Source organism: Bactrocera oleae, chromosome 3 (assembly GCF_042242935.1).
Source record: "Bactrocera oleae isolate idBacOlea1 chromosome 3, idBacOlea1, whole genome shotgun sequence".
NCBI classification, from domain to species: Eukaryota; Metazoa; Arthropoda; class Insecta; order Diptera; family Tephritidae; genus Bactrocera; species Bactrocera oleae.
In genome coordinates this window covers 30,183,250-30,207,672 of record NC_091537.1, presented here as the reverse complement: position 1 = coordinate 30,207,672, position 24,423 = coordinate 30,183,250, and the positions used below count along the sequence as shown (strand labels likewise).

At 36.0% G+C, this 24,423-nt stretch overlaps 1 protein-coding gene across 1 annotated transcript in view; it reads right to left on the bottom strand.

Annotated features, from left to right (window-relative positions):
• The window catches only part of ds (dachsous cadherin-related 1), a 289,935-nt gene extending 265,985 nt beyond the window's left edge, over positions 1 to 23,950 (bottom strand). Inside the window, exon 1 of the mRNA XM_014241632.3 lies at positions 23,193 to 23,950. The gene's annotated coding sequence lies outside the window, so the exon portion shown is untranslated. The remainder of the gene's footprint in view (positions 1 to 23,192) is intronic.
• Between the last annotated feature and the right edge of the window lie 473 nt (positions 23,951 to 24,423).

Genomic DNA, 24,423 nt, shown 5'->3' with positions numbered 1-24,423 from the left:
AAGGCCAAAATCGGTTAACAAATACAGGCAACTACCCGCCAGAACAAAGAGACAAGTACAAGACTTACCAGAAAATTTTCCTGGAATGACAGACATTAATAAGCGTGTTACTTTCGGCACCACAAAATGAAGTGGCAACGTAGACATTCCAAGCCTGAAGACACATTAACTCAGACGCTGAACGCATCAACAAGTGAAGCAGTCATCAACCAGTCAACGAAAGAAACATCCACACACACTCCACGTGTAACGATGTGTTACTCTTATCACTTGTAACAACGACAAAAATGTAAATGTGTTCAATGTGGCAAGTTGCCAGAAAACCAGAAACAAAGTCACTGTCAATTAAACGCAACCAACAACAAAAACAATAGTAAAAGCAATAACAGTCTGGCGACAGCGATAGTGATGGCAAATAGTGCACACACACACATGCATACCCATTCAAACATATATATATGTATGTGTATAGGCGTGTGTATATTCACACTATGTAAATGTAGCGGCGAATCCAGCCGACTGCACAGTAGCGAACGCAGAAGCTGTCAAACCGGTTTTTCGCACAGCGTCATATTTGAAGCAAAAACAAGATTCAACTAATTATTTTGAAGGAAAATTAAGCAACAACAAATACACCAATACCGTTGACGTTGGCCACGTGGAATGGTGAGGAATTAGCGATATTTGCCACAACGGCAAGCGGCGGCAACGGACACTTTTGGGTGTCAACACATTGACTAATTATTTTTATTAATTATTTTGACAGCGAAATGTCAACGTCGACGAAGTTGACATTACGTATGAGTGTTGTTGTTGTGCAGATATGTTTGTGTAACGAATATTCCGATATGAAATACTTATATTAGATAAAATATATAATTAGGCAATTCACAAGCTTCGTCTTATGTCTTATGTCGTATTTCAATACTCTTAAAAAATACGACACTTGTGAGCACTCCTTAATTGTTGTATGTCATATTGTGTAATATTTCTCGACTTCACCAGCTGGTAGTGAAAAATAAAGAATACAAAAATGCCACGAGAAAGTGATAAAGATCATATTAAAGCTTCTGTATGTTGAACCGCCGGCATTTTGGTTTGCATTGCAATCACAGAAACAACAAAATATTTATATATTTCACTTTTCTTCATCTTAATTTACCTGCATATCGTGGCTTCCTTCCATATTATTAAAGAAATTTGTGAAACTTATTTAATTAACTAATTTGAGACACCTAAACGTCAACAATAAAAAAGTAAACAGATACAGCTGATAGAATAGTACACTCAAAAAACATACCTAGCCCGGTTTCATTTGTCGTATTTCAATTTTGCATGAGAAAGAAAACCAGTGTTGATACGACAGTCCTAAAAAATAAGATCATATGACCATATGACACAATATGACACCTTGTGAATACCCTCAATATGTATTTTCATATGTATGTATATATGTATATTCATATGTTGTATAAAATGACTCGCTTGCTTCCATCGGCAGCAGTATTTTCATGGTGTTTTGCTATATTTCATTTTAATTTGTTACTTTTGTTCTTGCTGCTTTTTATACTCTTGCAACATATTGCTACAGAGTATAATAGTTTTGTTCGCCTAACGGTTGTTTGTATCACCCAATACTAATCGAGTTGAAAATAGTGTTATATATGTATGTATATATAAATGATCAGGATGAAGAGACGAGTTGAAATCCGTGTGGCTGTCTGTCCGTCAGTCCATCCGTTCGCGTGTGCAAGCTGTAACTTGAGTAAAAATTGAGATATCTCTATGAAACTTGGTACACATGTTCCTTGGTACCGTTTGATGGTTGGTATTGCAGACGGGCGTAATCGAACCACTGCCACGCCCACAAAACGCCATTAATCAAAAACAAATAAATTGCCATAACTAAGCTCCACAATAAGGAGGGACATCTGCAGCTTAAAATTTTTTTTTTAAAGTGGGCATAGTCCCGCCGATATGTGCATATCTCCTATACCACCAAAGCAGTAACAACCACAATCACTCAAGGCAAATAGTTTTAGCACCCCTATCGACGTTGTGACAATGGGTGAAATCGAATGATAACCCCGCCCACTCTCAATATAAGTGTTTTGATTAAAACTACTAAAAGAACGATAACTAATTAAATAAACCAGTAGAGACGTTGAATTTTACATATAGGATAAAATTAAGCTTTGAAGGAGCCAAGACAAAAATTGGACAAGAAGAGTGGCGCCGCCCACCTTTAGGGGAAACATCTTAGACCGTTTTCAACCAAATTCGGTATGTAACATTCCTCTTATATTCCTTTGTTACAGTGTGAAAATAAGCGAAATCGGACAGTAATCACGCCTATTTCCTTACAACAAAATTTTAAATTCCATCTGATTGAATATATCGGAATAAAACTTTGCATGAATAATGCGCTTATAGTAGGTAAGCTTATTAAAAATTGTCTGTTCAAGAACCCAAATACCGAATATGTGGACCCCTATATACCTAACAGATTTTTGAACTACCGCATATATCGGCCATTATATATATATATTTGTTTCTAAAATAGATAAAGCGCACACAACTTGACCTAGCCCATATAAAACTGGTGGTAGTATGTGAGGTACCTTAATTAAACCCTGGAAGCATTTTAATAGTCTGTGGCATGTTAGTAGTACGTAATATTGGCAAGAATTGAAAAAATCGGATTAATACTACCCCCAACTCCCATATACTACTTATAATAACTTTCGTTATTCTAACAAGTTTTATGCCGAATATGTCGGTCATTGAGTATTATTTATATTTAAATGGCTTCAAAATATGCTCTCAAGCATACCTGATCAATGTCGGAATTAATTTATTCAGCCCGTTCTTGGTGTAAACCTCATATCCCTAATATAACGAATCCCGATCCTCTGGTTGACGTTTTCTACATCAACTCTATATATTAATATTAGCCTCTTCGGTGGAGTTAATATCACATACATATGTATATCGCAATAAAGCTAAGTCTAAGTTTATGGCCTTCAATATAAGTCAAGAGGATACCAAATTTGATTGTAATTTATTCACGATTTTATCGAATACTTACTTAGCCTTCCATACTTCTTTGTTTTATTTTGGTTTGTTCAACTATCATAGTCCCCATTGCATTAAATTGTGTATTCGTTTTACATTTGAATATGTCGAAAAACGGTAATCAATGAAATAGATAGATTTGAGCTTTGAGAAAAGGCTCGGTTCTGAAAATATTTTTCCAAACAGGAAATATAGAAATGTATGCATGACTTGAACACGTGGAGAACTTAGTTATTTGCAGCCAACCGGATGGATTTAATTAACTAGTATTTATTTATTTATATTTGTTAGAAAATTATCAAAAGTAATATAAAGCTACTAAAATTTTCTTAATAAAATTAGTTTTTTTAGAAAATTATTACTTCTTCATAAGACAATAACTTAAGTATACTAGTGTACAGAATAATCAAGTCTAATTATATTGCAGTTGTTTCAAACCAAACTTTATTCAACAATATTTACTCAAATATACTGATGTAAATAATTAGCTAACTCACTGATGTGGCAACAGAGCGAAATACTTAAGGCGGAGACTTTAGTCAAATCACGTAGTAAGTGGTTTAAGACATCAAAGGGTTAACATAGGATTGTTTCGCTATGACTCGATCAAGGAGAATAAAGTAATAAATCAAAGAAGAATTAATATACCTGAAATATGAGATATTCAATTAGAGAAGTTTCCTTGTCCATTGCCACCAGCTATTTTGATGATTCTATATACTCGTCAATTCAAAGCGAAGTTACCATTGATCATACTGAAGGAAAATATTCCATTCATGCCGAAGTACCACGTAATACTTAAATTTTCGTATAGTCTGCTCTCTCTAGAGCGGATACCCTGATGTTATCATGACTTGTCGATCTACCGCATCACTGGTCGTTTGAGGAAAATAAATATTCATCCCCACCGCAGCACAGTTCTACTTCCTGTTAAAACTCATCTTAAGGAATAGAATTTTGGACTAGTTTGATTGGCACCCATTTGGTGGCATAAATAATATTAAGAGATTCATTTTACAGGATTTGTCAAGAGCAATGTAAGATGGAATCACCTAAGCCCTCCCCTTGGCAAATGACTTGTATGTTATCATTATTATTCAGCTTAAACTATCGCCCTATCTATATATAGTGTTTTATTTCACTTCAGGTGTTATGGAGAGGCTACTCAAGCGAGATTCTCAATAAGTGATCGGTTAAAAACACCTAAGGTAAGCTCAACACCGATATATTATATCTTTGGAACCAGCTGACAAAGATTACAGCTTCTAGACGAGAACCACCAATTGGTCATGATTTATAAATACTTTTAAAAGCGTATCGGTCCCGGTGTAAGAAGTGAAAAACGAGTACCTTTTAAACCGTAGTGCACCCTTTATGCCGTTACTTAAGCATAATATTTCTTGCATAACTAAAAGAACAAAGGTTTTTTATGTAAGAAGTATATATACTTATATGTTATTTTGCAGATAAAGTATATTTCCATTAAGGTTTCCTCTGAACAATATATATATGTATATATATATTTATATAGATATATGCAAAACGTTTACCGCTCTAATACCAACGTACGCTTTGCCGCTAAGAGTTAAGAGGAAATTGGCCGTCAGCGGCATCCATGCAATAATAAAACAGGAAAGCAGCTATAGTTAGATATCTCATATAAAAAAATCGTCTTTTAATAATCTTAATTAGTTCAATTTCTGCGCGTCATAATTGCGATGTCTGTCATATCGCAAACTTGAAGTTGCGGTTGCTGTTGTTGTCAGTCGCAGTCTCACATTGGATAGCAAATGAGGCAGAAAACCATCAAAGGAATCGAATTGATGACTCCTAAACAAAAGCCAAACCCAGTTGGCCAACATTGCATCAAGGCAACGCACAGCCGCGGCAACACCATCTGACAGCGCGCTCATATCTTATCACTTTTGTGGCTTGCAACAGTCATGCAAGTTGCTGAACACAAAGCAGAACAGAGAATATGTGTATCTATATATATTCTTATAGTAATTTGCGATTTAACGTTACACGACAACCGCAACGCTATGTATGTTCTGTTAAGAGATGTTAACGGTGTTGACATTGACGCGACGTGCAACAACATCAAAGAGAAAAAAACTAAACTTAAGAAAAATCATCTGATGCTTCGGAAAATAAACACCTGAAATTAAGAATATAGATATATATTTATATTCCCTTGCAATTAGAAATTGCACTTGGAGAGATTTTCTTAGAGGTGTCTATCAACCAATTTTTCAGAGTTCACTTCCCTTCAATAACGTATTTTGTTTTATGCCCTTAGATCGTCTACAATTCCAGTACTGAATACCCTCACCAACAGTTGTGTGAATAATTGAGTTAGTCCATTAAAATAAATATTGGCAATACAAATAAAATGCCATAAAAGTGGAGGAAAAAAAAGTTCGTCCTACTCATAATTGAGTAAAAAAATTAAAATAAAATTTGTATTATTTAACCATAAACGCATTAAAAAATTAACTACCTTACACCAAATTTTATTTGAAAAATTTCCCAATGCTTTAACTTAAGTGTAATATGGGCGCAATTTTAAACACAATTACCAATTTAAGCGTGTGAGTATAAAGTATAAAAGTGTTTGAAATCTTCGTTGCCCTAGCGTTTGAACAGATCATTGCGAAAAGCAGTTCAAATACCCGATAATTAAGTCAAATAACACACACACTTACAAATAATTGGTTCATTATAATTAAAATCTATGAAAAATCAGCGATACAAAACAAAGCTAAACTGTGTGGAAATCAAAATTGAAAGTGAAAGAAAGCAAAGGAGTTAATCGGTAACTTAGATGAAATCGCCAAAACAATGGTTATCCCAAAAAGGTTGTAGCCGGTACACAAATGGTTATATTTTGCATTAAGTTGCGTAAAACTCTATGCTACAAACATACATACTTGCGTGTAAATTCGTGTAATTTGCGCACGCCGCATGTTGCACGTTGCATGCGTGTGGTCTACACCACCAAAAAAGCCCACATGACTGCATGCCCATAACCATTGACGAATTCGAAGCGCTCGCAGTCGTGGAAAGTCGCCGGTGCGGAAGAGATTGCGCCGATCTGAAGTCGTGCGTGCGCCATCAGTTGCTACATTGAGCATGCAATATTGATAATCTGCGGCGGCACGCATACAAACACACATCCTCATACAGCCACTCAATCACATACGAATGTTTGTGTGTTGAGTTTGCAGTTAAGAGTAAATGCAGTATGTAATTTTTGTTATTTGTTAATCTTAATGGCCGCGTAGAAAAGTTACATTTCCTCGAAGATCGTCGGCTCCACTCCTCTATGCTAGCTGGCAATTTAAATGACATTAGGCGCATTCAACAGACCAAACAATAAGTTTATTGAACAAACATAGTGTGCAATTTAAAACTCAGACTGCATTAAGAACGAGAAACCCGCTAGGACATTTAGACGGCTGTGATAAATGCTCGGTTGAGTTTGGGAATGAAATGACTCCGTTTTCATCTATGCTGACGGGTTCGAAATTTATGGCGGTATTATCACTATATATAAAATATTGTTTTGTAAGACCACACTCTTTGTTTTTGTCTATCAATCAGAACTCTATTTTCTAGGCTGAAGAGCTAAGTACTGTGAAAACAATTGTTATCAAAATTCGTTACGTGCCATCACTAAAATCGGCATCAATCTAATCGAGGCAAGAAAATATATGAAAATTGGTTCTTAACGAGAGATTTTGTGACACTTACCCTTCTGGCATTGGAAGAACACTCCTTCTCAGACCACCGCTACATTGAGTGTATAATTGAAGAAAATGTAGTTAGGGAAGAGAAATTTAGGAATCATAGGAAAACGAACTGGCAGATGCACATGCAGGAGCTAAAAAAGCGTATTCCTATGATTCCACCATTCCAACCGGAAAAGAAAGAGGACCTAGACATCCTCGTTAAACGATTCACAGATTCTTGTCGTCAAGCACTAGAGGTAGCTTGTCCATTAACGTACAGTAGGGGAAGAATTAGAAATTAGGAAGTTAAGGTGATATATATCCCAAAAGCTGGCAAAAGCTCACATATTAATATAAAGGATTTTAGACCAATTAGTCTTTCATCATTTCTTTTAAAAACGCTGGAAAGACTAATAGAAATACATATAAAGGACATACTAAATCCAAGAAAAATGGCAGTTTCGCAGCATGCGTCCTCGAAAGGTAGATCCACAGAAACGGCATTAAGCTCAGTGGTAGCAGAGATTGAAAAGTCTCTGGAAAGAAAAGAATACACCCTCGTAGCCTTCCTAGACATAGAAGGTGCCTTCAACAACATCCAGCCGAAGGCCATATTGAGCACGCTTAAAGATCTGGGAATATCTAAGCCTCTCCGGAAATTAATTGAACAGATGCTCTTGGGCAGGTCAATTATTTCAACGCTGGGAGTTTCAACGATGCACAGATCTGTCCGAAGGCGTACACCCCAAGGAGGCGTGTTATCCCCACTTCTCTGGGTGCTGACAATGAATAAAATGCTTGTGGATCTAGAAAAGAAGGGGGTACATGTTGTGGCCTACGCTGATGATGTGGCAGTCTCGGTTAGGGGCAAGTTCCCCAACACCCTCGCTAGTCTTATGCAGACAATATTAAACGAGATTAATCGATGGGCCGTATCATCCGGACTGAATTTAAATGCTAGCAAGACAGAACTAGTATTGTTAACTAAGAAACACAGTACTCCCGAAATCACGCCGCAATTTTTAAATGGCACCAGGCTAACGATAGGAGATGAAGCAAGCTACTTGGGACTAATTTTGGACAGGAAGCTTTTTTGGAAACAAAACTTGGAAGCGAGGGTAAAGAAAGCTGCTACAGCGCTTTACACATGTAAAAGAATGGTGGGGCCCAGGTGGAGACTGACACCTCGGGTGGCTCACTGGCTGTACACAGCAATTGTAAGGCCGATCATGACCTACGGGATAGTAGTATGGTGGCCAATTACAGAAAAGAAATATGCGATTAGAAGCATGGAAAGTATACAAAGAGCAGCTAGTATTTGCATCAGTGGAGCTCTCAGAACTACGCCAAGCCAGGCACTCAACATAACTTTACACTTGCTGCCAACAGATTTGTATTGCAAGCAAATGGCAGCGAAGTCAGCTCTGAGACTGAGGGAATCCTCCCTATTAGTCGCCAGCAACAAGGGGCATTCTATGATACTTAGGAAGTTCCCGTTTCTTCCCATAACTACGGATTTTCGCAATCCTAGGGAGCTGAATCTAAATCCGGACCTCAATATTGCCTTCCCCTCCAGAGAGGAGTGGGAAAGGGATGTAGTGGACAAGGAAGCAGGGATAAGCTTCTATATGTATGGTTTCAAGCTGGATAACCGAGTAGGCGGCGGTGTCTTCTCGGCTAAACTAGATACCAAAATCGCCTTCCGGTTACCAGACTACTGCAGTGTCTTCCAAGAAGAAGTCACTGCAATTAAAGAAAGCCTTCTTGTACTAACAAAAAGCGTAATCACAACAAGAAGTGTATTTATATATACAGACAGCCATGCGGCTTTGAAATCTCTGATATCTCATAGGATTTCGTCGAAGACAGTGAAGGATTGCCATGATCTTCTAGCGGATCTGTCATCCTATTCCACGGTAAATCTGCAATGGGTTCCAGAACACAGTGACATCCCTGGGAACTGCGTAGCAGATGAACTAGCCAGAACAGGTACCACCCTACAACTAGATCCTGGTAAGGTGGACATAAATATGCCTCTGGCTACGTGTAGATACCTAATCGACAAACATGTTATTAATATAGCCGAGTGTCAGTGGAATCAATCCCTGACCTGCTCAACCAGCAGGCAAACGTGGCAAGAATGGAATATGAGCCGCACATGCCGACTGTTAAAATTCAAGAGGAATGATATAAGAACTCTCGTAGGAGTACTAACAGGCCACTGTCTAATAGGCAGACATGCAAGTAGACTTGGCGCGCCATATAACGACTATTGTAGAAGCTTTCAGGAAGTAGAAGAGGAGGAGACCATTAAACATCTTCTATGCAATTCAGGTGGTTCAGAGAGGAGCCAATAGAGTGAGGGGATCACAGTCCCAGTGGTATCACAATTGGCCTCCTAAAGGCCTAAGTGTGTCGAATGACAGCCACTTTACATACCTACCTACCTACCCTTCTGGCAGTGCTTTAATTCTGGTCAATTCAAATATAATATTACAACCAATATGTTTATATTATGACTTAATAAAGTATAATTATAATTAATTCGCAATTCAAAAGTGACCTTAAACTTATAAGTCCCTTTTATTTTTCAGCAACTTCAGTATCCGCATTAAAAATAGTGACGAAAGCTGGGCCGATCATCTAAAAAATATGGAAGAGTAGTTGCTGAGCTTATTGGTCTCGCTTCTTTGAGAAGCAGTTTATTAAGATTAACAGACTTAATGCAGAGAAAACCATAGTTGCCGTAGCAGTATTTTCGAATATCCCAAGGAGAGAATTCCACATTTTTCTGTAAAATGACACTTTAGTACAAGAAAAGGTCTTCAGGCACTAATTTTGAAGAACATTTCCTTTTAGATAGTACTATATTTATTTTAAACACTAGATGATTTGGATTTGAACAGGTTTTGAATACGACATTTAGCGATTTAACTTATTCATTATTTTTTATGAATTGGAGGGCTATCTCAGCACTAACACTTTAAGAAACCGCCTTTCTTTTTCTGACAAATTTCCTTCAACAAACTCTGACTCTAAAGCATCATATGAAGAAACAGACATTTTCAACCATATACAAATCCATAAGAATATGTATGTACATTTTAATGCGTTTCCTTAATGAATAAGATAAACTTCATGTAGCAAACTAGAAAAAAATCCCTACCGCAAAGACCTCGAAATAATTTAGTTTTTATGATTCCTCCAAAGATATTTCAAGCCAGCAAAGACAAAGCACCAATTGGGATTTTAAATTTAGAAAAATAAAACAAAAATGGATAGAAATATAATATACACACACTAACAAAAATAACATCATGAACTTGTACATATGTATGTATGTTTGTGTTATATAATCGTACATTGTTTTATAATTATTACGCTTTTGTTGTGCTCCGCATTAGCTACTTAAAATACGTTAACCACTATAATTTCTATGCTTTAATGGCCGACGGTAAAGGGGCGAATGGGCGAGCGAATTCGTTTGCGGAGGTAGCAGTCGTTCTTATTGTTGACTGTAGGCAAGCCGCTGTGCTAATGTCAAGTGTTAATTAAAAGTTAGTTAAAAAGAGTTAGTATTCCTTTGGACACATAACGGAGCCATAAATCCATGGCTACCCATTCTTGGTTGACGCTGGAAAGTGGTTCGCAGGTTATACCAAAAGACGTAGGAAATTTTGATGGGTTCGTAGGTTTTTAAGTTTTTTATACTCTCGCAACTTGTTGCTACAGAGTATAATAGTTTTGTTCACCTCACGGTTATCACCCAAAACTAATCGAGTTTAAAATGGCGTTATATATTTATAAATGATCAGGATGAAAAGACGAGTTGAAATCCGGGTGACTGTCTGTCCGTCCGTCCGTCTGTGCAAGCTGTAACTTGATGGTTTGTATTGCAGACGGGCGTAATCGAACCACTGCCACGCCCACAAAACGCTATCAATCAAAAACAAATAAATTACCATAACTAAGCTCCGCAATAAGATACAAGACTGTTATTTGGTACACAGGATCACATTAGGGAGGGGAATCTGTAGTTTACATTTTTTTTAAAAGGGTGGCTCGGTCCCGACCCCTAATAGGTTTAATGTACATATCTCCTAAGCCGCTAAAGCTATAATAACAAAATTCACTGGAAGCAAATTTTTTTAGCACATCTACCTACAGTGTAAAAATGGGAAAATCGAGTGTCAACCCCGCCCACTCCCCATATAACGGTACTGTTAAAAATTACTAAAAGCGCGATAAATCCAGCACTAAACAGCCAGAGGCATTTAATTTTATCTCTGATATGGTATGAGATGACTTTATAAGATCCGCGTTCAAAATTAGACAGTGGGCGTTGACCGCCCACTTCTAGGTGAAAACCCATATCTTGGGATCTTCTTAACCGATAGTTGTAGTGCCAAAATCGGATTTCCTCCACGCCTTTTCCCCATATAATAGCATTTTAAATTTCATCTGATTTTTTCACCTTCCAGTGTGCTATCAAGTAACGGAGTATTGGGGTAAATCTTTGCGTCAATAATACGTTTAAAGTACCAGGTGCTTTCCAAAGTAAACAGGACTTAAAAAAAAGGCAGAACAAATGGGTTTATCGGCAAAATCAATTAATCCTCCACGTCTGCATAACGCTTTCCTTTCATCGGCAAATGCATTTTTCCGAAAAGGTAGAAATCGCACGGTGCCATATCAGGTGAATACGGGGAGTGGTTGATTGCTAAAATGTGATTTTTGGTCAAATAATCGGCCACAAGCGCCGATCGATGAGATGGCGCATTATCGTGCAACAAACGCCAATTTCCATTTTCGCGATATTCGGGCCGATGACTTATCCAGGCGCGATTTTTTGGATTTCGGCTCATTTCTCATTTATGTCCTCACGACCACTTTGAAAACGTTGAAACCACTCGTGCACTCTGCTACGGGATAGGCAATCATCGCCATAAACTTGTTTCATCAATTGAAACGTTTCGGTAAAAGTTTTACCAATTTTAAAACAAAATTTAATGTTGGCTCTTTGTTCGAATCATATTTTCGCAACGATGACAAAAACATACTGACACTTAAAACGCAATAACTTCACTTCCATTACATGAAATGTGATGAAATTTTTACTGGATGTCGATAAAGGATAGCAGATTTTAATGCACTAGTCGACATATAGAAGGTGCCACTAGAGTTTACTTTTTTACTTTGTAACGCTCCTTGTATTCAAGTCCCTAGGTACAGAATATGTGGACCCCCGTGCTATAGTTGACCTTCTACCGAAAATATCAGTCAATTCACAAAGAAATCTCAAACGAGTATACCATTTGACTTTGTGAGAGTATAAAATATTTGGTTCCATCCGAACTTAGTCTTCCTTACTTGTTTTCCTGTTGTTTATTAATACAAGAATGATATTTAAACAAGATTTTTACATTTTTGGCAATTCTTTTTGCTTGGTTGTGGCATTCTTTTGTGTTTTTAATAGATTCGCAACTTTTTATGATACCAAGATAAATTGAGGAATAATGACGTTTAAGCTTTTAAATATTTTTTACTGCTAAAATAAAACACATCTGCTTAAATAAATATTTACACGCATAGCAGTTGGTTTTTTATACTCTCGCAACCTGTTGCTACAGAGTATAATAGTTTTGTTCACCTAACGGTTATTTGTATCACCTAAAATTAATCGAGTTAGATATAGGGTTATATATATATAAATGATCAGGATGAAGAGACGAGTTGAAATCCGGGTGACTGTCTGTCCGCCCGTCCGTCCGTGCAAGCTCTAACTTGAGTAAAAATTGAGATATCTTTATGAAACTTGGTAGACATGTTTCATGGTACCGTGAGACGGTTGGTATTGCAGATGGGCGTAATCGGACCACTGCCACGCCCACAAAACGCCATTAATCAAAAACAAATAACTTGCCATAACTAAGCTCCGCAATAAGATACAAGACTGTTATTTGGTACACAGGATCACATTAGGGAGGGGCATCTGCAGTTAAAATTTTTTTTTTTAAAGTGGGCGTGGTCCCGCCTCTAATAGGTTAAATGTGCATATCTCCTAAACCGCTAATGCTATAATAACAAAATTCACTGGAAGCAAATTTTTTTAGCACATCTACCTACAGTGTAAAAATGGGAAAATCGAGTGTCAACCCCGCCCACTCCCCATATAACGGTACTGTTAAAAATTACTAAAAGCGCGATAAATCAAGCACTAAACAGCCAGAGGCATTTAATTTTATCTCTGATATGGTATGAGATGACTTTATAAGAACCGCGTTCAAAATTAGACAGTGGGCGTGGCACAGCCCACTTTTAGGTGAAAACCCATATCTTGAGATCTGCTTAACCGATTTCAACCAAATTCGGTGCGTAACGTTCTTTTCATGTTTCTATGTCATAGTGCGAAAATGGGCGAAATCGGATTACAACCACGCCTATTTTCCATATGACACCATTTTAAATACCACTTGATTCTTTCTTTTTCCACTATGCAAATCAAGCAACAATGATTATATCGGCGTAAAACTTTGCGTGAATAATACGTTTAAAGTATGCCACCTTGTGACCAAAAATTTTCTAAATCGAACCAAAACTGTTCAAGCCCCTAAGTACTAAATATGTGGACCCCAGTGCCAATAGTTGACCTTCTACCGAAAATATCAGTCAATCCACAAAGAAATCTCAAACGAGTATACCATTTGACTTTGCGAGAGTATAAAATGTTCGGTTACATCCGAACTTAGCCCTTCCTTACTTGTTTAATATTTATTTTGTCAAATTAAAACAAAAGCAAAACCAGCACATTACATAAAAAAATATTTAGTTGATTTTTTTTAATTCTAATTTTCCATGAAAATAACAGGTTAAAAAGAAACCCCATAAACTTATTCGAAAAGAGCTGTAAGTTTTTTTTATTGCATCCGAATTATAAATATACATATGTATGTTTCAAGGCTAACAATGCTACATTTTACCAGTGAATAATATATGTTTTCTTGTCCACTCTTCAAGATCTAATTCAAATCCTATACTCTTCCTATTGCCATTAAATGTTGACGACAGTGGAACAATCTTAAAAATTTAATTTCTCAGACCTGAACTTGACCCCTCCTTTTATATATTATATTACAAGGGTGGGCATTGACAAAAATTACTCGCCGGCCTAAAGAAGATAGACAGATCACTATAAAGCAATAAAAACAAATAAATAACGACAGCGCTAAATAATATAACAAGAAATATATATCAATTTCTCCATCAACTTCGCCAAAAACTGAACGTCGTCGTTCCCGTTAATCGGCAGGGATATACGATATCCTCTATACACGAAGAAAATAAAACTTTAAACGAAATGTGATTAAGCGAAACAATTTTTCAAAAGAATATATTTTCAAATCTGTTTTGGAATTTTGAGAAAAGATATCACAGAGTGCCAAATCGGGTATATACGGTAAATGATGCAAAGTATAACCTCGATTTTACATCACAATATATGAGTTGCACACAAAATAAGGTCATACAAAAGTTTATAACTTTGAGCTAATAATGGTTCTTGATTTTTTGATATTTTTAAAAGAGGGCTGGATCGATATTTTGAATCTCCTTGGAATTTCAATGAGACAATTCTGTTTTCCTGACTTCAAATTAAGGTTTTCTCGCCTTATTTTTAAAAACTATAAAGCAAATTTAAAATTTCGTCGCATGTAAATAGTATTTTCTCGGAATTTAAGAAATTTTTCCTAGTGACGGTGGTTCACACATATTTAGCCAAAAAATTTCACAGTACCGGTATCACCGTAAAGATGTGCAATAAACGTTGAAATTTACGACTTTTGCATAATTTTATAATTTATTTTAAAACGTTCATCTAAATATAACACTCGTAGTCAATAAATTTTTTTAAATTAAAATTGATATAATAAAAAGTTGTAGTGTGTATAGCAATTTCATTAGGAATTAAAAAAATCGACTATATGAAAATATATTATATCTTGTGCTTGTTTGCATTTCAAATTTTTCTTGTAAATTATAAGAAGAGGCGTAAACTTCGCTACACCTATTCATGGCCGAAATGCATCACTGCACGCACACTCCAATGACAATTTTACTAATAGCAAATAGCCAAAGCATTAAAATTCCACAATTCCCAAGAAACCGCATTTATATACATATATTTACATGATAAAAAAGTAAAGAAGGTATAAGTTCGGATGTAACCGAACATTTTATACTCTCGAAACTTGAATTGATCAAAGCCCGGGAAATTACTTCAGGTGTTGGCAAAATTTTATATTAAAGGAAGTATTGATCCGATTCAACCCATTTTTGATATGAATTTCAATTTGATATCTTACACATTGACCGGAATTTTCGGTAAAAAGTCTACTGTAGGCACTTGGGTCCACATATTCAGTACCTAGGGACTTGAACCGTTTTGGTTCGAATTAGACAATATTTGGTCATAGTGGCATACTTTAAACGCATTATTCATTGGAAAGTGAAAGAAACAGATGGAATTTAAAATGGTGTTTTATGGGTAATAGGCGTGGTTGTAGTCCGATTTCTCCCATTTTCGCACTTTAATATAGAAATATGAGAAGAATGTTTTGTACAGAATTTGGTTGAAATCGGTTAAGCGGATCCCAAGATATGGGCTTTCACCTAAAAGAGGACGGTGCCACGACTAATGTCTATTTTTGAACGCAGTTCCTATAAAGTCATCTCATACCATCCCAGAGATAAAATTAAATGTCTCTGGCGTGCTAAGTGCTTGAATTATCGGGCTTTTAGTAATTTTTTAACAGTACCGTTGTGTGGGTTGTGGGAGGGGTTGTCACCCGATTTCACCCAGCGGTGCTAAAAAGATTTGTTCTCAATGAATTTTGTTATTACAGCTTTAGCGGTTTGGGAGATATGCGCATTAAAAACTTTTAAAAAAATATTAAACTGCAGATGCCGCTCCCCAATGTGATCCTGTGTACTATACAACAGTCTTGTATCTTATTGTGCAGCTTAGCTATGCCAATTTATTTGTTTTTGAGTAATGGCGTGCAATACCAACCGTCTTACGGTACCAAGAAACATGTGTACCAAGTTTTATAAGTATATCTCGATTTTTACTTTAGTTTTAGGTGATACAAACAACCGTTAGGTGAACAAAACTATTGTATATATATATACTCTGTAGCAAATAGTTGCGAGAGTATAAAAATACATGCAACGTAGTTATGTATTGGGTGTATGCATTAATTCATGCGGTTTTCTAAGAGAGGGCTCTACTAGTATTATTTCGCGTCGTATTCATCTGTGGCTATATTCATTTCAAAGGTACTGCCATTTCGCGTCGTTTTCAGTAGATATAAATTGTTTGAGCGTGAACAACAATTTGTTTCATTCATTTGAAAATGTCGAAATTTGTACCAGATAAAGTGTTTTTGCGGGGAGTTCTTCTTCATTACTTTAACATGAAGAAAAATGCTACCGAAAGCCATCGTATTTTACTGAACGTTTATGGTGACCACGAACGAACATGCCAAAAGTGGTTTGCACGGTTAAAAAGTGGCAATTCCGACTTAGACGACGACAGCCAAAAAAATTTCAAGACGAAGAATTAGAGGCATTGCTCGACGCAGGTGATAACCCAAAGCGCAAGAAATCGTATGTGAAGCCCGGCCAACCATCAACATCCACGGCAAAGCCGAATATCCATGCTGCTAAGGTTATGCTATGTATTTGGTGGGACCACAAGGGTGTGCTCTATTATGAGCTATTGAAATCGGGTCAGACGATCAATGGGGACCTCTACCGAAAACAATTGATTCGTTTGAAAAAGGCCATCGCGGAAAAACGACCAGAATATGCGACCAGACACGAATCAATAATTTTTCATCATGACAACGCTCGGCCACATGTTGCAAGGATGCGCTTGAAGCTGTCGATTAAAATAGCCGAAAAAATCATACAACCAATTCCATGAACTGCATAAATATACAATGCACGAATTTTTCTGCCTCTCACATGTAACTTCAACAGTGCACGCACACACGTACGAGCACACAGAGGTTACTACGAGTATTTCTATACGTAGGTGAGCACCATTATTGTTTTGTTCGCCACATTCATTCACCTCCAAACACACTCAAATCTTTAAGTTCACGATGCATTTGTTTGCCGGTTTTTCGATATATTTTTTGTGAACGATTCCTTTTCAGCTGATATACTCGCGTACACGAAAATAAATCACAATGCACGCACGCATAACTATTCGCTCGGTTCTACAGTCATACACACACAAACACAGGCACATCCATACAGCCACATATCTATTACAATTGTAAGTAGTTTGGGAAAATTGTTTTATAGCTGTGCACTCTTCCTTGCTTTATGATTTGTACGTGTCCGCTTACAACAACTTCGTATTATAGTACACAAATATTTTACGCATTTTATTAGAAGTGCCACTTTGACAGGCAGGAATGAAAATATTCCTAATAAATAATTTTTCTACCCGAATGTATGTATGTACGTATATAATAATGATTGAATACAAATCTAGGTTTAGGAGACACTGCAGGTTTTGCCTCAATGCTAGTTATGTACTTGTATGTTTTGAAAAGCTTCTCATAAAATATTTCACTAAAATTTATATAACAGTTAAAAATCGTTTTAGTGTATTATATTATTCTAATTTGAAAAAATAAAAAAAATAAAGCTAACTCTTTCCTTTCCGAGGACACATAAGTCTGATTGAAAAATGATTTTCTCAATAATTATACCAAATAAGTAAGGAAGGGCTAAGTTCGGGTGTAACCGTACATTTAATACTCTTGAAGCTTGCAATCAAAGCCCAGGATATTCCTTCAGGTGTTGATAAAACTTTATTTTAAAACAAGTAAGGAAGGGCTAAGTTCGGATGTAACCGAACATTTTATACTCTCGCAAAGTCAAATGGTATACTCGTTTGAGATTTCTTTGTGGATTGACTGATATTTTCGGTAGAAGGTCAACTATAGGCACTGGGGTCCACATATTTAGTACTTAGGGGTTTGAACAGTTTTGGTTCGATTTAGACAATTTTTGGCCGCAGGGTGGCATACTTTAATTGCATTATTCACGCAAAGTTTTATCCCGATATAATCATTGTTACCTGATTTGCATAGTGGAAAGTGAAAGAATCAGATGGCATTGAAAATGGTGTTACATGGGAAGTAAGCGTGATTGTAGTCCGATTTCGCCCATTTTCGCACTATGACATAGAAACATGAAAAGAACGTTATGCACCGAATTTGGTTGAAATCAGTTGAGCAGATCTCAAGATATGGGTTTTCACCTAAAAGTGGGCTGTGCCACGCCCACTGACTAATTTTGAACGCGGTTCCTATAAAGCCAATTTATACCATCTCAGAGATAAGATTTAATATCTCTGGCGTATTTAGTGCTTGATTTATCGCGCTTTTAGTAGTTTTTAACAGTACCGTTATATGGGGAGTGGGCGGAGTTGCCATCCGATTTCAACTATTTTCACACCGTCAATAGAAGTGCTAAAAACATTTGCTTCTAGTAAATTTTGTTATTATAGCATTAGCGGTTTAGGAGATATGCACATTAATCCTATTAGAGGCGGGACCACGCCCAATTTTTAAAAAAAAATTTTAACTGCAGATGCCCCTCCCTAATGTGATCCTGTGTACCAAATAACAGTCTTGTATCTTATTGCGGAGCTTAGTTATGGCAAGTTATTTATTTTTGATTAATGGCGTTTTGTGGGCGTGGCAGTAGTCCGATTACGCCCATCTGCAATACCAACCGTCTGACGGTACCATGAAACATGTCTACCAAGTTTCATAAAGATATCTCAATTTTTACTCAAGTTAGAGCTTGCACGGACGGACGGACAGACGGACGGACGGACAGACAGTCACCCGAATTTCAACTCGTCTCTTCATCCTGATCATTTATATATATATAACCCTATATCTAACTCGATTAATTTTAGGTGATACAAACAACCGTTAGGTGAACAAAACTATTATACTCTGTAGCAACAGGTTGCGAGAGTATAAAAAGTAAGAAATTCGGGTGTAACCGAACATTTCCTACTCTTGCAACTTGCAAGGATCAAATGCAGGAAAATTCCTTCAATTAATTACTTTTAAAAATATATAACTCATACACTGACCAACATATAGCATAGGGTTAATTAGAATAATGAAAGTTATTACATGTGGTTTGGGTTTAAACTATGGTATGTCCCATATTATCCGTTCAGTTAATTTTTTTAAGATAACTCACAGATTCACCGATATATACGGTATAAAGCCACTTTGAAGTTTGAAAATCTTTTATTTGGATATGAGATATGGGGATAGTATTGAATCGTTTTTGCCATTGCCACAGAAAAAGATGATCTCTGAGTTTCATTAAAGTACCACACATACCATCACCAATATATGTATGCAGGATAATTTCAACCGGATCTGTTAAAATCCTGATATTAGTTTTATGGCGGCTGAAGCAAATTTTCACCCGATTTTATCCATTTTATGCACAAAGATACATTGTCGTAAAAAAAACACGGATCTACATATTTATACGATATCTGGGGGCTTGAACAGTTTTGGTTCGATTTGAATAATTTTTTGGTCATAAGCTGGCACCCTTCAATATCAGTATTCGTGCAAAGTTTTATCCCGATACATTTATTAGTGCTTAATTTGTATACTGGAAAATTAAAGATTCAGATGGATTTTAAATTTGTGTTTTATGAGAAGTAGGCGCGGTTGTAGTCCAATATCGTCCATTAACACAGTGTGGTATACGAATATCAAAATAATGCTACTAATCGAATTTGGTTGAAATCGGTAGAGTAGGTCTCGAGATAAGGGTTTTCCCCTAAAAGTGGGCGGTGTCACGCACATCTCGAGTAAAAATCAATCCATCTCGAGAGTAAAATTTTATGTCTCTGACGTATTTATTCATTGATTTATCGCGCTTTAAGTAGTTTTTAACAAAACCGTTTTATGCGGAGAGGGCGGGATTTTAATTCGATTTCATCTATTTTCATACTGTCGGTAAGAGTTCTTATAGGCTTTATCTTGAGCGAATTTAGCTTTTATATATTAATTTATTGCTTAGTTATGGCACTTTATAGGTATTCATTTAATTTAACGAACTCCTAACTTATTTACCAAGGAACACGTGTACCAAGGTTCATTAAGATATCTTAATTTTTACTCAAGTATCGCTTGTATAACCCTATATCTAACTCGACTAGTTTGAAATTATGCAAACAACCGTTAGGTAAACAAAACTAATATATTTTGTAGCAACATGTTGCCTGAGTATAAAAATCATTAACTTTGGTTGCACCTTCACTATGAATGGTAACTAAATTCTATAGTGGTACGATCTGAGCAATATGTACACAGCGCTATCTTGGACAATCATCTAAATTTTCGGAAGAAATCTTTTCAAAAGAAAAATTTACAGATATTTGCCAAAGTGGTCCGATAACAGCGGTTCCAACAAATGAGCAGCTAGTTGGGAAAAAAGGACGTGTGCGAAATTGCAGATCGATATCTCAAAAACTGAGGGGCTATTTGTCGAAATACAGACAAACATACGCACATGGCTAAATCGACTCAGCTCGTCACGCTGATAATTATGGGATACCATTTTCTTCTGGGTGTTACTAGCTCAATAAACTTCTTCCAGTTAAATCTAATGCTTTTGCTAGAAAAATTCTCTGTTTTCTAATAATAATATTAATTTCTTTGCAAATTTTACTATAAAGACATGATTGGTGATTGATTTTAGGTAGCTTCTTGATATGTTTTAATTTAACTTAAAATCCCAAGTTATTATATACAGTTTCGTGGAATTCAGTATAATAAAAATATTATACCATATTTCCACACAACTTATAATAAAATACGATTAATATTAAACAAAATTCTTCGATAAAAACGTTTTTCTGAACTCTTTTCGATAACATCATAAGTTTGATCAAGATATTTTAGTTTTTATTCAAGTTATTGTTTGCACGAACGTACATAAATATATACTCTTTATGTATCTCGATTTGTTTTAGGTGACACAAACAACCGCTAGGTGAACAGGACTATTATGCTCAATGACAACATGTTGCGATAGTATAAAAATACGAACAATTTTAATATTTATGTTTATTTCGCGAATCCGATCGTCTTGAAAACTATATAAAACTATATATAATCTCTTTTACGCCATTTTAATTGCTCTACATTTTTCAAAAAATGGTGCACCGTGATATAAGATGGAAATGGTAGATAGGGGAGATGGTGCGAAGTGAAAAAGTTTTCGAAATAACTGTTTTTTAATCCCGAAGCAATGCAGGACTGGCATATCATTTTGCATTAATTTTTTAAAGGCGATCGAAAAAAACCCCGTTCAATTAATCAAAGATTGAATTGAAATTATAACAGTATTTTTAAAACAAGATTCTCTAGAGACAGTCATAGTGATTTTTTATATTGGATATATAGTTGTTATAAATAATTTATGTTCATATTTAAACTAAAAATTTAAATGTTTTTCTCAAAAAGTGTTAAAAACTGATCTCTAATTTTTTATCAAGCTCTTTTTTTATCAAATTTAAAAAATTTTGTTTGAAAATCCAATATTTAAGCTTTTAATTGTAAAGATAAGGAAGTACGCTATACATAATTCACCTTAAATAATATATTAAATTTAGACAATTTTTCGAAGCTCGCATATGTTGTTCTTAAGAAAAAATTTAAAAAATTAATTAAAGATGCTTAACAGACAATAATGAAGACTTACAAAGAGAACTTCCAACTTCAAATATAATTAAACCCATAAAAACCCAAAATATCGTATTACTTGAGAGAATATAATCATTGTGGGAATATATACCAACAGAGTAACTTTACTCAACTCCATATTAAGGAGAAAATTTGGTGCCATGTTAAGCAAACTCTGTATGCAAATGGTCTTAAGCGTGGAATACTCTTTTTCTATTGTATGACAATTATAGAGATTCTTCGTCACCTTCAAATGTTTACCAGAAAAACCTAGCTTATCGATTTCAAAAACTGAATTTGAAATTTTGACATATGAAAATATTTTTATTAATTTCCATGGGATATTTGTTTTTTGTCTCGAATTCTCTTTAGGATACTATTATATCTAATATTTTAATATAGGAAATACATACTGACCGCCTTCGTAATTAATAAATATATTGCTTCTTTCGAAAACTGTGGTGTTATTCATTTCTCTTGGCAATTTGACCCATCATCAGGTTTTCGATTCTTAAAAAGCATTTTCAAATCATTTTTAACTCAAGCTTGTCGCTTAAGTCTTTTGTTTAAACCATTTTCGGCTGAATTCACTCTCCAGTTTAAATCTAATACGAACAGCAGTCGACAAAAACGCTTTAACTACGCAATAACTTTATTATAAGAACCTAATTTCTGACAAAAGCAAGACAAGTTATACAGTTAACATAAAAGAGCTTGCTTTAATAGGGTTCATTGCTTTTCTTCTGATTTCAATATTGTAAGTAGCATTATATAACTGATGTAAAATCAAAGCAGAGAATTTTCTTTGCACGTTTTTTTTTTTTGAAATTTCATCCTGCCACAAACCACCTGTTGCTGCAACAACATGCTCAAAATTTTCTACACATACATGCACTACACCGAACTCAGCAGCAGACAATTTTTAATATTTTTTGTTTGATTTGATTGGAAAGTCGTTTTCCTGCACACATATTCGCATGTACAAGTATGTATGTGAGTTAAGCGAGAAAATTAAAATTATTTCAATAAGAGGTTAGCCATAATAGCATTGCTGCTGCATTTACTGCATTTGCTGCCGCCAAACAACAAAAACAGGAACAACACAAACAATAACTCGCTAGAGAGCCACCACCAACGGCAAAGGCAACAGCAACAGCCGCAGCCGTAGCAGCGACAGTGGCAGCCTCGTTACAAATAACCACAACTAAGCACAATAGTTGGAGCGCAAAGAACCCGTTTGACTTGTTGGAAAATATTTCTTTTCACTTTGGGTTTTTTGTTTTTCTATTTTTTTGTAGATTTTATTTCCTCACTTATTGTGTTATTGTATTTGTATGTTGTTTTATTTATTATAGGCGACAACAGCAGCAGCAGCACGCGGTCAGCGCAACTGCCAACTGCGCGCATGTGGTGCTTTCGCCTGGCCAATACGAGTATACACAATATTCCATGTGGAAAGTCGCACAGGGTTTTGGACACAGTTGCTATTGTTTGTTTGCAATTTTCCTGTGCTCACTTATTTTCAACAAATACAAATTAGCAACTAAGACTTTGTTGCTGAAACAACTGGAATGCTTACTTTTCCCAATAGACGCAGGTGTATATTCCTTTTTGTCACCAGATTTGTCATTGGTATTCCAGTGGAATTTGCGGGGCTTGTGACACCTTGCCTTAACACTTGCGCACATAACACTTACAAAAGATTGGTTGAATTGTAAATGCCACTTGTTAATTTTAGAGAGCAGCATACAACAAAGACACAAAACTGCCAACAACAAACACTTTTTCGTTACAATTTGATATATTTATTTAATACACTGCACTTTTGGTGACTTTATGCACACAGCTATATATTATATTTACAGCCACACCAGTAGCACAAGTAAAGTAAATATTTCGAACTTCTCACAACTGCAACTCGGCGTTGCAAAGATTTGTTGCGATATCTCGCATTCGCACAAACCTTCTTTGCTTTTTTATGTGAAAAATTATGGCCCAATATTTGTCACTACAAAGCACTATGCGCCCTTCGATTGAACAATTAGTGCATTTCCTTTATTTTTCAACCGATAAACGTGTTGTTGTGGATCGCGCGTTTTCGTTAATCAACGAAATTCACTTATAATAATATTTTTCTCATATAGTTGCCATATTTTGCAACATATATCTATCGGTTACAAATTTGAATTTTCAATAATCAAAACAATTTTACTGCACTAAACTTAGGCCCATTTGTACATATATTGTATATAGGTAGTTGGATTTTATACCGAAAAAATGCGCTGCGCTACGCTACACAAAAGCCGTCCGCACACGAGCAACATCACTGATTTTACAACGAAAACACACGAAGAACTAAATTGGTGTTTTTCTTTTCTACCTGAGCATACCATACCAGGGCAAAATGCTACGAGCAAGTGTGGTGGTATTCAACAACACAGCAAACAAAAGTGAGCGCCGACGCTGACGCTGGCTGTACGACCAACAACTAGCCAGAGAGCAAAATTATGTAAAAACAATTTGAATGGTACAGCATAAATATAGGACGAACTCACCTCAACACAGCACATTGCTCACCGCGAGCAGTCAACGATCAAGTGGAATGAATACCAAGTCGAAGACGCAAAATGGTAAACACAAACACAAAACTGACTTCGAGCGCCGCAGAAGGCTCCAAAGCCAAACAACCGGTGTAACGCGCCTGCTAAACACACGTGCGTATGTGTGCGTTTGTTGCTGCCGCTCTTTGTCAACATAACGTAAATGGAGCTGGGCAGCCGATTATTGAGAACGGGCAAAAGAAGTTGGTT